This window comes from Phalaenopsis equestris, unplaced genomic scaffold (genome assembly GCF_001263595.1).
Source record: "Phalaenopsis equestris unplaced genomic scaffold, ASM126359v1 Scaffold001226, whole genome shotgun sequence".
NCBI lineage: Eukaryota > Viridiplantae > Streptophyta > Magnoliopsida > Asparagales > Orchidaceae > Phalaenopsis > Phalaenopsis equestris.
Genome location: NW_018165665.1, coordinates 472,892 through 488,257, shown reverse-complemented (window position 1 = coordinate 488,257; position 15,366 = coordinate 472,892).

Here is a 15,366-nt window from a genome sequence, read left to right as displayed (position 1 = left end):
TATATATATATATATATATATATATAATGATATCATATTTAATGTGGCGAAGTGAGCAAAAATCATAAGTAAGAATGTTCCTACTAACTAATTTTTTACATTATTAAGCCTGCTATTTGTAAGAAACCAAGATTATAAAGAGAACCAAGAGGTAAATTTTATGTCTCATAATTTCTTAGCAATAGTAAGCTTAAAATTTTATTTTTGACTTAAAAGAGTTTTTATGCTTATACCATACTATAAATCTATTTTCTTTTCAATGAAGTATCTTTGTTTAACATGTTAGGGTGTTCCTAATATTGAAGCTCAATTAATAAAGTTAATTTAATAGAGATGTCAACAAACATTGATAGGATTTTCTTAATATTTTTATTGTGTAACATATGAACAAAATGAATTAGGCAATTTCAATATAACTTTAATGTGAATCTAAGAAAAATATTAAAGAGATTATTTTTAAGACTTATTAGAATATGTATTTAAATCATCTTCAAACCATGATCATGCACAACACTTGAATATACAATATATTTAATATACAAAAGTAAGGAATCTCAATGATCCAAGTTGAATAACTTTTTTTAATTTTCACAAAAAGAATGATCACTAATAAAGTAAAGAATAAATTGTGGCCCTCATGTAAATAAAAATGAGCAAATAGTGGCTCAAACTAAAGCACCAAAAAAATGCAACAAAGAATCAACTAATATTCATATAAAACATGTCATTAAAACTAAGGAAATGACACAACTACTTCTATAGAACCAGGAAGGAAACTAGACCAAGCTAATCCAAAAGGCAAGAATTTTTAGAGAAAATAATTTTAAATATCAATGAGCATGTATGTTGCTTCCATTTGAATACCTTATCACTCATAAAAATTTTAATTTTCAATAAACAAGTAGAGTCAACAACAAAACTATGGTCAAACATTATCTCATATGTTTCTCGCCAAATGTGTTAAACACTACATGTAATATAAATGAAATAAATCCTTCCCAAAACCTTATGAAAATTTTTTGTGTTAACCACATGATGTAGTACTTGAAGAATAATCGAGCTAGGGAAAAGAGTTAAAGTTCAAAGAAACCATTATTTAAGAATATCAATGTAGAATGGGCAAGAAAATAAGATATGTTTTGCGGTTTCATATTTAGTGTGGCAAATTGAACAAATTTAAGTAGTAAGAATATGTCTTCCATCTAAATTTTTCACATTCCTAAGTCTATTTTCAATAGCAAGCCAATAGTATAAATAGAAATGAGATGTAAGTTTTATGTTTTATATTTTCTGAACAGAAGTAAGATTTTTTTTTTTTGACTCACACGGACTCATATGCTTATACCTCTCTATAAATCTAGCTTTTCTCATCACTTTCACTACCTATTAACTTGAGATTTGTTCACTTCACAGGTTAAGATGTTTGTATGGATGAAGCTCAATTAATAAAATTAATTTAACGTAGATGTCAATAAACGTTGAAAAGTTTTTTTATATATATTTTTAGTATCTAATATACTACCAGAATGAATCAGGTAATTTTAATATAACCAATAGGAAAAGTAAAATAAAATCATAAGAATATTTTCTAAATCTTATCATAATATGCATTTAAAGCACTTTATAACCATGATCGAGCATAGCATTGAAGTACTTAACATCCTTTTTTGAATCAGAGTGAAGAATCTCATGGGCCAATGTTTGAGCTGTTGGTTTTATTTTATAATGCCATATAAATTTTAAATATGTTAATTTATTTTGGGCGACCAAGTATGAAATCAAGAGTAATATACCATCTTAAAAGTTAAAAACACCTCGCTATAATGAACTTAATTACTAAAATCAAGAATTTCAATCAAATTTGACGGGTCTATGCTAACTAATAGATTTTTTTTCACATTTAAATAAAGATTAGATATGATTTATATTAACCTAGTTTAAAAGCATTCTACAAAGGTATGCTTTAGAGATAATTACATATATTATCAGAGAGAATCTCCTTAGAATACTCTCGATTTAGTATATAATTAAATTTCTAAGAACTTAAAATTAAGTTTTCAAGATTATTATTTAGAACTTCCAACGGGATAATTCAAGTTTGAAAAATATTTTTTCAGAGTCCAAAGAAGAAATGAAGCACTAAGATACCGAGAAGCTCAACAAAACTTCTATTATTATATGGTTACTTTAATAATTTTGAAATGAAAAGATTTATTTTATTTGAATTGATCATTTTTTTAAATGTTTGGACTTATATTCTGATAACATTAGATCGTGTGAAAGCCTAAGAGATGAGGGCTTATGTTATCGCAAGATGAATGGTCTCAAAAACTAGGACTAAATGTGAGATTTAATAATCAATTAAAATCTTAAACATAGTCTAACAAAGTGCAAGCAAAGGGATTATAAGTTAATCACATAAAGGAATAAGGCAAGTTCAAATCTGATGTACTTATAATTCTACTTAGAACTACCAACAAAACCTTCCTAATATCTCAAAGTCATGATGTCTGGTGATATGAATTGTAGGGTAGGATATTTATTGGAATGAGAAAGTGGGTCTTACAGCTTGTTACTTCACTAAAAAAAGTTAAGTGGCTGCCTAAGTATATATGGTATTTAATAAATCTAAATAATGCAAACATGTTTACATTTCATAATATTAAATTTTATTTTTTACTAACCTAATGATATTGATTAGCTTGATTTTATTTAGTATTATATTATGTGCCCAAGAGGCTATGCAAGGGGTTTTGTAGTCCTTCATGAAACATGTCAAATTTCTTAAGGCCAAGTTGAATATGAAAAACAAACTTTACCATATCAATGATCATCAATGAAAAATGTCCCATTTTATTGTAATGGGTAAAACTCTGAAGATAATGAATAGAATTTATATAATTTATTCATATGAATCTTCTTGTGTAATCAAGCTGAAGATAGTAGTTTCTACTTGGTCTTATTTTATAATGTTTATGTGCAATGTAATGTTACTTTGTGCTTATTTTATTTTATTTTATTTTATTTTGATTTCAAATTTGATTCTTAAAAAAATTATGTTAAGTTGTTAAAACGGGCTAAAAGTTTCTTTTCTAAGGGCCCACCACTACAAATTTTGAACAAACACATTATTGAGAGAGAAAAATATCTAACGGTTGTATGATATATATATATATATATATATATATATACACACACACATATATTATTGCATTACTTTGTATATTTTATTGAGCTCATTTTTTATGAGGTCTAGTTTCTCCTCTTTAGAAGCCTATATATATATACACACACACATATATTATTGCATTATTTTGTATATTTTATTGAGCTCATTTTTTATGAGGTCTAGTTTCTCCTCTTTAGAAGCCTAGGATCTAGCTATATGACTTTCTTATTGACTATCATAGAATACTAGTAATGGAATTCTCTCACATAGAAATTCTAAACACTTCTTAACTCTTCTTGTGAAGCCTCACATGGGTGGTTCTGAGTCCTCTTTTCACACTGGAGATGGCTAAGACTAACATGTGAAAACCCAAGAATGATTTCCAATAGGATCAGTGAGACCTTAGGGCAAACCCTGGGTGGCTTGGTCTTGATCACACACACACTCAAACCCATCAAACTGACATATTCCAAAAAAACCCTAAAATCACTCACACTTGACTATCTCCTAACTCCCTTTTGGAAACTCATGTGGGTAGTCCCAAGCCCTTAGCCTTTAACTAAGATGGTTAGGATCAACATGTGGAGGATCCAAAATGAGTTCTTCTATGGGTTTCATGGCTTTAGGGGGTGGCTTCATGGCTGACATGATCATCATATCCCACCAATTCTAATTCCACCTAAGCACCTAACATTGGCCTTTTACCCCCAAATTTCTCCAAAAGTACCAAAATGCCCATGAAACCTTAAAATTCCCAAAATTACTTAAATTCCCGAATTTCCACCAAAAAAGCATGTCTAACCACTATAAATTATCCAAATTGCCCAAATACCAAAATACCTTTACACCACCAAAAATTACTAAAATGCCCCGAAAGCCCAAAAATTGCCAAAATCCCCAATTTCACTCAAAATTTCACCAAAACCCATTTTAGCCATCCAATTTCCCTTGCACCCAAAATTCTCCAAATTCACCAAAATTGGCCAAAATTTCCAAATTACCTCCAAATTTCCTAAAATTCTCAAATCACCCTCAATTTTCATCAAATTCATTTCAAATTCACCCAATTTTAAATCCAAACTCAAATTCATCAAATTCAAGTTCAATTTCAATGGTTACATGCTTATGACATCGAACTTCTCTTTACAATTGGTGAAATAGAGCCAAAAATTAGGATTTGTGGTCTATACCTGAGTCTGAGAGGGGAGACCTCAATCAGATGCTTATGGAAACTTCAGTAAAGTCTAGCAAACCCCTTGCAAGTGTTCTTTTCCTCTGGTGAATAGCCTGAGTATAAGTTCAATGAAATGGTGATGCGGCCTTGGTCAAGAGCTATGTTAGAGGGATTTTGATGGCAAGCTTCCTCATCTTGCTTGAGGAAGCTTAGGGATGGTTTAATTTTAGGTTTGGTGGAGTTTTGTTTGGGTGACAGAAAACCCCTGGATTTTAAACTCAAAATTGAGCTCAGACAGAGGGATTCAGTGCGGTAAAATGGTGGGATTGATCTTAGAAAGACTTGGAGGAGCTCTAAGAGAAATTTGGCATAGTTTCCCCAAGAAAATTAGTGATCTCTATAGTTGGTCATGGGAGGTGGTGTTTAAATAGAGAGGGGAGGAGTGGCCACCATGGTTGGCCAGTTTTTGCAATGTGTTTCTTATGTGGAGGGAAGAAAGACGCAAGTGACCAATTAGAGTGAGCCAACTTAGAGAGTTCAAAGCTTGGGGTGGCTCTCAATGTTGGTATTTTCCTGCCACTAGGCCGATCGGCCAGGCTATGGCTAGTGACTAGAGTGGTCAGGTGAGCCATGGGGAGCTTAATGATGACTATCACAGAGGTTTGATAGCTGGTGGCAAATATATCTTAGGTTTAACCAAATATGGGAAGAGATCACCTAAATCAAGGAACCTTTAGTCCATGGCTCATGTTGGGTAGGCCAGGTGGGTCCCTAGGGTCCAAAGGCTAGCTGTGGTGACCATGGCTTGGTCAATTTGAATGGGTTTGGTTCAATTTAAAGCTTTGGTTCTGGTTCAAAATCATGTCATGTCATGTCATGAACTTGGATTTGAATTTGGTTTTGGCTAGACTTTTGAGTTTGGCTTAATTGATTGACCAAATTGTCTTGGATGATTGTCATGAGAAGTTTGGAAAAGGAATTGAGTAATTTTAAATTGATTTGGGAGTTCAATTTAGTGGAATTTGGCTAATGACCAATTTTGGGGCATTTGGGTTAGACTTGGATTTGGATTGGGCTAAGGTTTAGGTTAGGCTTAATTGATGGTTCAAATTGCTCTAAGGGTTTGTAATGAAGAGTTTTGAATATCAATTGGGTAGAAATTTTGGAGTTACGAGGTTTAATTTGATGGAATTTAGACTTAGGAGCAAATTTAGGGATTTTGGCTCCAGACGGATTTGGGTGAGAATTAAGGGGGTGGAATTTAAGGCTAGGCTAAGGCCAATTGAAAGTTCAATTTGGTCTAAAGGAATCTTATAAGGAATTTAGAATTCAAAATTGGGGAATTTGGTAAAATTGGATATATGGTTAAATTGGGTATTTTGGTTAGGCTTGGAATTTAGGTTTTAAATTGGGTTCAATTGAGCTTCACTTTGGTTTCAATCACACTTAGACATGATGAATTTGAGTTTAGAATTGGAATTGGGGAAGATTGTGATCAATTTGGTGGAAATTGGAGGTGAATTGGGGTAATTGGGCCTTAAAGGGTAAAATTGAAATTTTAGTCAAAATTGGTCAAATTGATCAAATTGGACTTCATGAGTGGTCAAGATTGGTTTTAGGACTGTTTGAAATGATTTTGGAGGTTTTTGAGAAATTTGAGCCACCAAGGGCATTTTGGTAATTTTGGCAAACTTGGAGGTATTTTGGTAATTTTGAAAATTTACGGTGTTTTGGGTAGTTTGGATGGTTTAAAAGAGTTTGGGGTGATTTTTGGACAAAGTTGAGTAGTATGGGAAATTTTGAGAATTTTAGGGTTTCTAGGGTAATTTGGTAATTATGGGAAAAGTTAAGGGCAAAAGGCTAAAATTAGGTGTTTAGGTAAAATTAGGGTTTAATAGGATGACAATCATGAAAAGACCCTTCATGAGTCATGAGAGCAAGGGAAACCCAACTTTGGATCCTCCTTATGCTGGTCTTAGCCAAACCCTAGCCTAGGGCTAATGGTTTAGGGGACCATCCACATGAGTTTCCAAAAAGAGTAAGAGATCAAGTAAGCATATTTGGTTAAGAGTTAAGGTTGTGAGTGTAAATGAGGGGTATCAAGTGTATGTGTGTGTGAGACTAACCAAGACCACATCCCCCAAGGTCACCCCTAAGGCCAAAAAGTCTATAGTCTTATAGGGACTCCACTTGAGCTCCCCCATATCAGCTTCACCTACTGAGTGCTAGAGATTATAAGCAATATGTGAAACTTCAATCTGAGCAAAAAAGAGTTTTATAATTTCTAATGGTGAGGGTTCCTTTACTAGTCTTCTAAGAATAGTCAACAGGAAAGTCTTATGGATAAATACTAGGTTTTTAAGGAAGAAATTATACCTCAACCAAAAGTGAGGTCAACAAATGGACCCCCAATAGATGAGTGTCTTGGCAAACACACCGCACGTATTGGAATTGACCAAAGGGATCAAAAAACCCATCACAACTGTCAGAGCCATCATGCTCAGAGCAGAGAAGAGAGAAAATAGAACAGGCTTCCACTAGGGAGTAGACAGGGACTTCCGCTGGGGCTCGGAAGGTGGGTTTTTCTAGAGAAAACCATTAAGAATATCGATGGTTACAATGATGATTTGATTTGATTTAAACTAAAGATGTTAATTTTAGTTGAAAATAATTCAATTTTGATTTTCAAAAAATTTTGAAAATTAAGGATATATGAAAAGACCGGGTCAAGATGGAAAGCACAGGGACTCACTTCCAGCTCGAAAGACCGATCAAGGAGAAGATGTGCTACATTGGGGAGGAAAGCTCGGTGACTCACATCCAACCTAAGAGGTAATGAAAGGGAATAGGACGGAGGCCTATCTTGGGGGAATTTCAAATTTTCTGGATTGAGAAGGAAAGCTTTGGGACTCACATCCAACTTAAGAAGTAACAAAAGGTGTCACATTAGGAAGGAAAGCTCGGGGACTCACATCCATCCTAAGAGGCCACAAGAAGGGAGTAGAATGGAAGCCTACGGTCCCAAGGGAGTAGAACGGAGGTCTATGTTCCCGAGTGGTAAGGTGGGAGTAGGACGGAGGCCTACAGTCCCGAAAAAGTAGAACGAAGGTCTACGGTCCCGAGTGCTGAGGTGGGAATTGGACAGAGGCCTATAATCACGAGGGAGTAGAACGAAGATGTACAATCTCAAGTGCTAAGGTGGGAGTAGGGCGGAGGCCTACATTCTTGAGGGAGTAGAATGGATACAATCACGAGTGCTGGGTGGGAGTAGGACAAAGGCCTACATTCCCAAGAGAGTAGAACGGAGGTCTACGATCCCGAGTACTAAGGTGGGAGAAGGAGGGAGGCCTATAATGCCGAGGGAGTAGAACAGAGGTTTACAATCTCGAGAGCTGAGGTGGGAGTAGGACAGAGGCTTACAATCCCGAGGGAGTAGAACGAAGGTCTGTAATCCCGAGTGCTGAGGTGGGAGTAGGACGGAGGCCTATAATCCCAAGGAAGTAGAAAGGAGGTCTACAATCTCGAGCGTTGAGGTGGGAGTAGGACGGAGGCCTACAATCCTGAGGGAGTAGAATGGAGGTCTACATTCCCGAGTGCTGAGGTGGGAGTAGGACGAAGGCATGGAGAAAACATATGGATTCTTCATTGCAAATGATATTGAAAAACACACAACTTGATTACAGTAAATCAAAGAAAATACAAAAGGAGTCTGAGACTTACCTTTATAAAAGATTCACGCCCTCCTTGTAAAGCAAATAGCAAACCTTACACTTCTTCAAACGTTCCAATAGCCACCAGGACTCCACAAGAGACTTCTCCTCTCACACACACACACCCACATGCCACCTTGAAGAGACATACCAAACTCCTCTCCAAATCTCTCCTTAAAACTTCTCCTAGACACCTCATGAGAGGCACCAAGACCCTCTTTTTAAAGAGACACAAAACACCCCCTTTTCCCAAGATACACATCTCTTCACTCCAAGAGACACTTCTTCACTTCAACAGACACACCACTTCATCCAAAAGATTTTCTAAGTGTCTAGATTCATTGAACCACACTTTGGTGCGTGCAAGTTGTTTAGAATCTTCTAGAACATCCCATAATTGCCCAAAATCATCAAAAATCCACCCCTTAACCTTTTCTGATGCATAGAATCCGTCTTCTCTGTCTTCTGGTGCCTATACGCCTATACGCCGCCCTGCAGGCAGCTCTACTGTTGTGCCTCGTTTCGCCTCGTTTCAGCTATATTTTGCCACTTTTCAGCTCGATTTCGCTTCTAACTTTTATACCTACAAGATAAGCATGAAAAAAACCTTTTGTTAAAGTATAATTTCATTCAAAACTATGTGATAAATGTAAAGAAAATTAAGCATGAAAAACATATCGAAATATGTCAGGCCAGAATTTTTTTCCTTGCTCGTTTTAGCTCAAAATTATACTGTTTTTGCTTCATTTTCTCCAAAAATCTATTTCTTGTACCTGAAACTAAAAACATACAAAATTAATTCCTTTAAAGTGCAATATCATTAAAAACCATTAAACATAAGCATGAAAGGAATATAAAAAATTAGGTAATTTTTAGGCATGTTAATTATCATGAATATGTAAGCATGACCTTTATTATCGAGAGTATTTTTTGGTATTCCTCAAGATGTAATTAACCAAAGGGATATGTCCCTTTAAGAGTTTCTCTTGACCTTAGAACAAAAATGATTTTTTTTTTTCATTCTCTAGTTATGAGTTACTAATGTAAGGATTCTCTCTGTGGAAATGATGTTTTGAGGTTATCAATCTGATCCTATTTTGGAAGTATACTTTCAACCTATCACATGAGGTTATCCTACATGAGCTCTCCATGTTTCTTTTTAATTTATTTGTCTATTTTTGTTTTATGTTCTCATCATTCTGATTCTTTTCTTCTTTGGGTTATTTTTTATGATCCAAGAGTGAGATTTACTTGGAAAGAAGAAATCATACGATGATATATAAAGATACAAGATGATGACTCTGATGTTCAATTAATAGAACCAAAATCAAGGACAAAGGTGGAAGAGTGTGATGTTGAGGTGCAAGGAGAAGAAGGGCCAAAAGCGAACTCGAAGGCAACACTCACAAGAAAGCCTAGAAAATTGACATGGGATGAGAAAAGCACGGGAAGAAACTGTTATCAATTTTCTTATGAAAAAATTTCAAATGTGATGTTTAGGTAAAAAAATGAAAAGTTGTGTTTTGTAGGTAAATATTAAACTTTTAGGTGTTGTGTAAATAAAAATCCCATATATTTGTATTGTTTAAAATTTTTTAACTTTATATGACCCATGAATGTGAAAATTGAAGAAATATATTTTTATGCTTATTTTAATTTGGTAAAGTACCTAAATATTTATGTTTGGCTAAAAAGCCTCAACTATGTATTTTATAGAAATAAAATTAGAAGGGATGCTCAAGCAAGCATAAAAGCAATTTTTTTAGCAACAAGCTACTTTATTGTTTCTCTTCCCAGCCACATCATTATCTCCTTTAGATTGCAATTCAAGTGAGATCAGTTTGCAGTCAATTTTTTGTTTTCATCTTTCTCGTCATCTTTGGTAGTTTTTTGAGGTTTACAATATTCGATATAATATTATCTACTTAAAAGATCAATTAAAATTTTTCAAATATTGATCAAATTTTATGATCAATTTTATTTGCACTCTCAACCGTAAATGGAGAATGACAAAAATATTATGTTATTTGCTTTTAATGTTGAAAAAAAAATTTCAAGCCACCGTTAAATATTTTTCAAACATTGTTCAAATCCTAATCAACTCTTAATTAAACCTATTTCATATCTTGTTCATCTTCCTGAACAAGTTTCAAGCAATGTTCGAAGAAGGGTTAAACAGAGTTGAAACCTTATTCAAGTAAATTTCAATGAAGGTTCAAACAAGGTAAACATATGATTCTAATATGATTTGAATTTTGCATTTTTCCCTCATAATCTATTTTGAAATTAATTCATTTGATTGGCTTTACTATGAATATTAATGTTGGCACTGATCATACATTTTAATGGGCATTAAATTGCTCATGTCACATATAGAGCTAAACATGTGATAGAAAAATAATAAATAATTTGAGGGTAAGGACCTTACTGTGTTCAACATTGGATGTAATAACATAATGTTGGTCATCCTTAAATCTTTTATGAATTAGAAGTTTGGAAAATGTACTACTAAAGATCAATACATGAGTGGCTTTTTAAAATAATTTGTCATCCCATGCATAACTGCTCAATATCATGTTTTACTTAACGAGAATAGTTTGAATCCTATTGAGCTTCAAGTGCTTATACATTCACTTTCTTATGTTTAAGTTATAAAACTTTATAATAAATATTATTTTTTAAGGATTACAGTTTTAGCATAACTCTAAAATTGATTTTTTTAATAATAATGTCAAATATTAAGAGAATACAATTGCAATATCTTCTAAAAGTTTCACTTGACTGCATTGAATTTAATAGGGATTATTTTTGTCGTTAACTTTTTTTTTTACATCTGTTGTGTTGTAGATATTTTATTTTCTTAACTTGTATTCTATGTACTATAACTTTTGTATTATCACTTGAATTGCACTCTCTCTTTATTATAGTTCTTGAATAATGTTGTCTAATCATTTTTTTCTAATTCTAATGTATATGAAATAATTGAATGTCAAAGTGGTTATATTCATCAAAGGTTGTCATGGAATTCCTTAACCAATGTTTTGTATTAATCTTACAACCAGCGAATATTTCATGCTAATGCACTTTTACAAACATTTTTTTGTCTTGCATTCTCTAACTCCCACAAATCTTTAGGTTGGATCTTCTTCTAATGCTAAAAACTTTAATCTAATTTTATTTTCTTAACTTATTTCGGAATGCCTATTGTCAGAAATTATGGTTAAATTTCAAGATAGCGATGTATAGGTTAGCATTAAAGATATCAATTTCTAGAAGAACATTAGATATATGACCAAAAAAAAAGGTACATAATGTTCAAATAATGCATAGTAAAAGTTGTTGTATGAAGATATATATTGGTTCAAGTTTAAAAATTTCTCTTAATTTGGGTTTTCAGTAGAGCTTGCTCAAGAACTCAATAGATTAATGAATGAGATTGCTTTACAAAAGTATTATTTGACACAGGAGCATGAAAAGCTAATGTTATGATTGCATGCATGCAAATGCCTAACTCAATAATTGGCTTTCAAGTGGTGTAATTTTCCTATTGACATAAGTTTGTTGTTGATACATAAGAGGTTCATTTGGGATATATATGTATTCTTGTTTGATTTTACCACTAAATTTCATGAAAAAAATCTTAGCAGAAGAGGCTTGCAAGGAAACCTTACATGTAGATCACATTATCACTTATAACAAATTGCAAACACACCTGCAAAGGCTTCATAAAACATTAAGACGAGATGCTTCTAAGAAAATTTTAGACCAAGTTGAAATTAACGATATTAGTATCGTAAGAAAAGTTTTACCACATTCGTATTGCTTATAAATATGTTGTGACAAATTTAATGAACATTGTCATTGTCGGTCCTATTCTCAAACTTGAAAAGTGGAGGGTTGTGTTAGGTAGTTGACAACAAGCTTAAAACCTGTCGAAAAAATCATGACATGAATCCTTTTGAATATTGTGTAAGTTTTAAGAAGTCCCCTAGAAGCGACATATTGTATGGTTTGAATATAGTGAGAAGTGTGCAAGGGCCGCTGCACCGGCGCCTGGGTGTAGTGTCAAATAAGCAAGGGTTTCCATATTACGAATGAGTACATGTAAAGAAGTTAGTCCATGAAACTAATATAAGGATATGATTTTGGAATATAGGTACCCTTATTGCTAAATTAATGGAATTAGTTGATATTATCATTCATAGAAAGATAAATATCTTATGTGTTCAAGTGGGTCAGAGAAAAAACTAAGGAGATTGATAACTTAGTTTTTTAACTTTGGTATTCAGGTAAGAGTCGCACTAGAAATGGGGTAGGTGTAATTACAATAAGAGTTTGAAAGATATTGTTGTAAAAATTAATAGAGTTGGAGATATAATTATAGCTCTTAAGATTATTGTTAATACTAAGATTTTTAATATTATAATTTTTAATATTATAAGATTTTTAATATTATAAGTGCTTATACTCCCCATGTAGGTTTATATATTGATTCTAAAGATAAATTCGTGAATAAATTAGAAGACTTAATACAAATGATAGTTATTGAAGAAAGAAATTTTATTAGAGGAGATATAAATGGACATGTTGGTAGAGTAGTAGAAGAAATTAGAATTATTCATGGTGGCTACAGTTTTGGAGTGATTAATGATGAAGGTAGAGCTATATTAGATTTTTCTTTAGTGTACGATTTTGTTATTGCTAATATTTTATTCAAAAAGAGAGATGAACATATTATTACTTATAAGAATGGATCTAATAAAACACAAATTGATTATTTTCTTATGAGAAGAAGAGATCGTCGAGAATATAAAATTATAAGGTCATTCCAAGTGAGGATTTAAATACTCAACTTTGATTATTAGTTCTACATTTTAAGATGAAAAGTTGTAAAATAAAAATTACTATGAATCATCTTCATAGAATTAGATGGGGGTACCTAGAAGACACAAATAAAATTATATTTATGAGTAAAATTCAAGCTTTCAAAATGTGGGATGTTCATGAAAAAGCAAATTCTATGGGATAAAGTGACAAAAACTAATAAACAAGTGGCAAAAGCTGTACTTGGAGAATCAAAAGAAATAGTTTCTATAAATAAAATAGTTGGTGGTGGAAAAATAATGTGCAAGAAAATATAAAATATAAGAAGGTATGTTATAAAAATTGGTTTAATAAAAATTGGTTTATGTTATAAAAATTGGTTTAAATGTAAAAGCTTTGAGAACTGAGAAAAATATTAAAAGGCTCACGGAAAGTTTAAGAGAACAATCTGTGACGTTAAAAACTTTGTTTTTAGTGATATTTATAATAGATTAGATACTGGATTTTCTTAGAAAAAGATATTCAAAATAGGTGGATGAGTTATTTTAATAATTTTTTTAATAAAGTTTTGGAAAATACGATCGACCCAAGTGATCTTAATATCGTTAATAATAAAAAAATATTTCATTTTTACCATCACATTAGTAAAAAATAAGTTAAGGATGCTTTAAATAAAACCAGGGTTGGAAAGTTCGTAAGACCTAATGAAATTCGAATTGATGTTTGGAAATATTTAGGAGATTTGGGGGTTTATTGGCTTACTAAACTCTTGAATGTTATTTTAAAAACTAAAAAAAATGCCTGAGTGGAGAGAGAGTATTTTGGTCCCCATTTTTAAGAAAAAAGGGGATGCACAAGAGTGTGCCAATTATAGAGGAATTAAGTTGATGTGTCATACTTCAAAATTATGCGAGTGGGTAATTGAGCATAGGTTAAGACGTATTACGCATAATCAATTTTGATTTATGACGGGCAGGTCTACAATGGAAGTTATACATTTATTGAGAGGTTTGATGGAGAAGGTCAAATATAGTAAGAATGATCGACATATGATTTTCATTGATTTAGAAAAAGCTCACGATAAGGTTCCAAGAGATATCCTTTAGAGGGTTCTTGAGAAAAGAGGTGTTTATATGACTTATATTCAAGCCATTAATAATATGTATACAAGAACTGTTACTTGTGTTCGAACTAAAGGAGGATTGACCAAATATTTTCCCATTTCTATTAGTTTACATCAGGGATGAGCTTTAATCCCATATATATTTTTTTAGGAATGTAATTTTAGTAGTAGTAGCTCTAGTGAAAGAAACGTAACTTTGGGTGATCAAATTTTTAAAAGGTGTGCTCGCCTTAGATATCTCAGGTCTATTGTTCAAAGTGATGGTAATATTGATGGGGATGTTATTAGTAGAATTCAAGTAGGTTGGTTCAAGTGGAGGAATGCTTTGGGCTATTGTGTGGTAGAAAAGTACCGCTTAGAGGTACTTAAACTAAATGGAAAATTTATAAGATGGTGGTGAGACATGCAATGCTCTATGACGATGAATGCTAGTCTCTAAGAGAGAAGCATTAAACTAAGCTAAGTATTGCCGAGATGAGAAAGATTAGGTGGATGAGTGGCTTTACATTTAGAGACAAAATGCAAAAAGAATATATCCGTGATAGGGTTGGTGTAGCTTCATTTAGGGTTGGTGTAGCTATCCGTGATAGGGTTGGTGTAGCTTCATTTATGGACAAAATTAGAGAGAAACGACTTAGATGGTTGGTCGCGTTAAACGTCGATCATCTGATGATCTGATTAGAAGAATAGATGTTTTATATTCGACTTATGTTAAAAAAGGCAGAGGTAGACCTAGGATGACTTGGGCAAATAGTAAAAAAAAACGATCTAATTTATTAGAATTAAATGAAACTATGACAGAATATAGGATGCAATGGAGAAAAAGATTCATTTAGCTCACCCCTCTTAAGTAAGATAAAGGTTGTCGTTGTTGTGCCGATCATAAAAATATTAATAATGTAATATTTATTTTTGTGATAAGTAATAACTTAGGTTAATGTAATTTTTTTTATCGTAAAATTATTATATTATAACAATTGTAATAACACTGCGATATTATAATTCTTAAATTATGTAATCATTTGTATTTATACATAATTTATCATGTCATAGTTTGACTACTCTCTTTCTCATGAGAAATTTTTAATAACTTTATATTATTAAATTAAAATATATTTCTTTATAAATATTATAATTATAATATACTATATCAACTATTATTATGGCTACTTGAACATGAGTTATATTGCATTTGTTGCTATTAAATACTATTCAAATTATATTCGAATACTATTTAGACCTTCAATTTTTTACAGATTAAAAAAAATAAATTTTTACAATCAAATTTATTGGAATAAGATAATTATAAAAAAATTTACCCAAACTATTTTAACAAAATAAAGTTATAAAACTCACAATAACAATA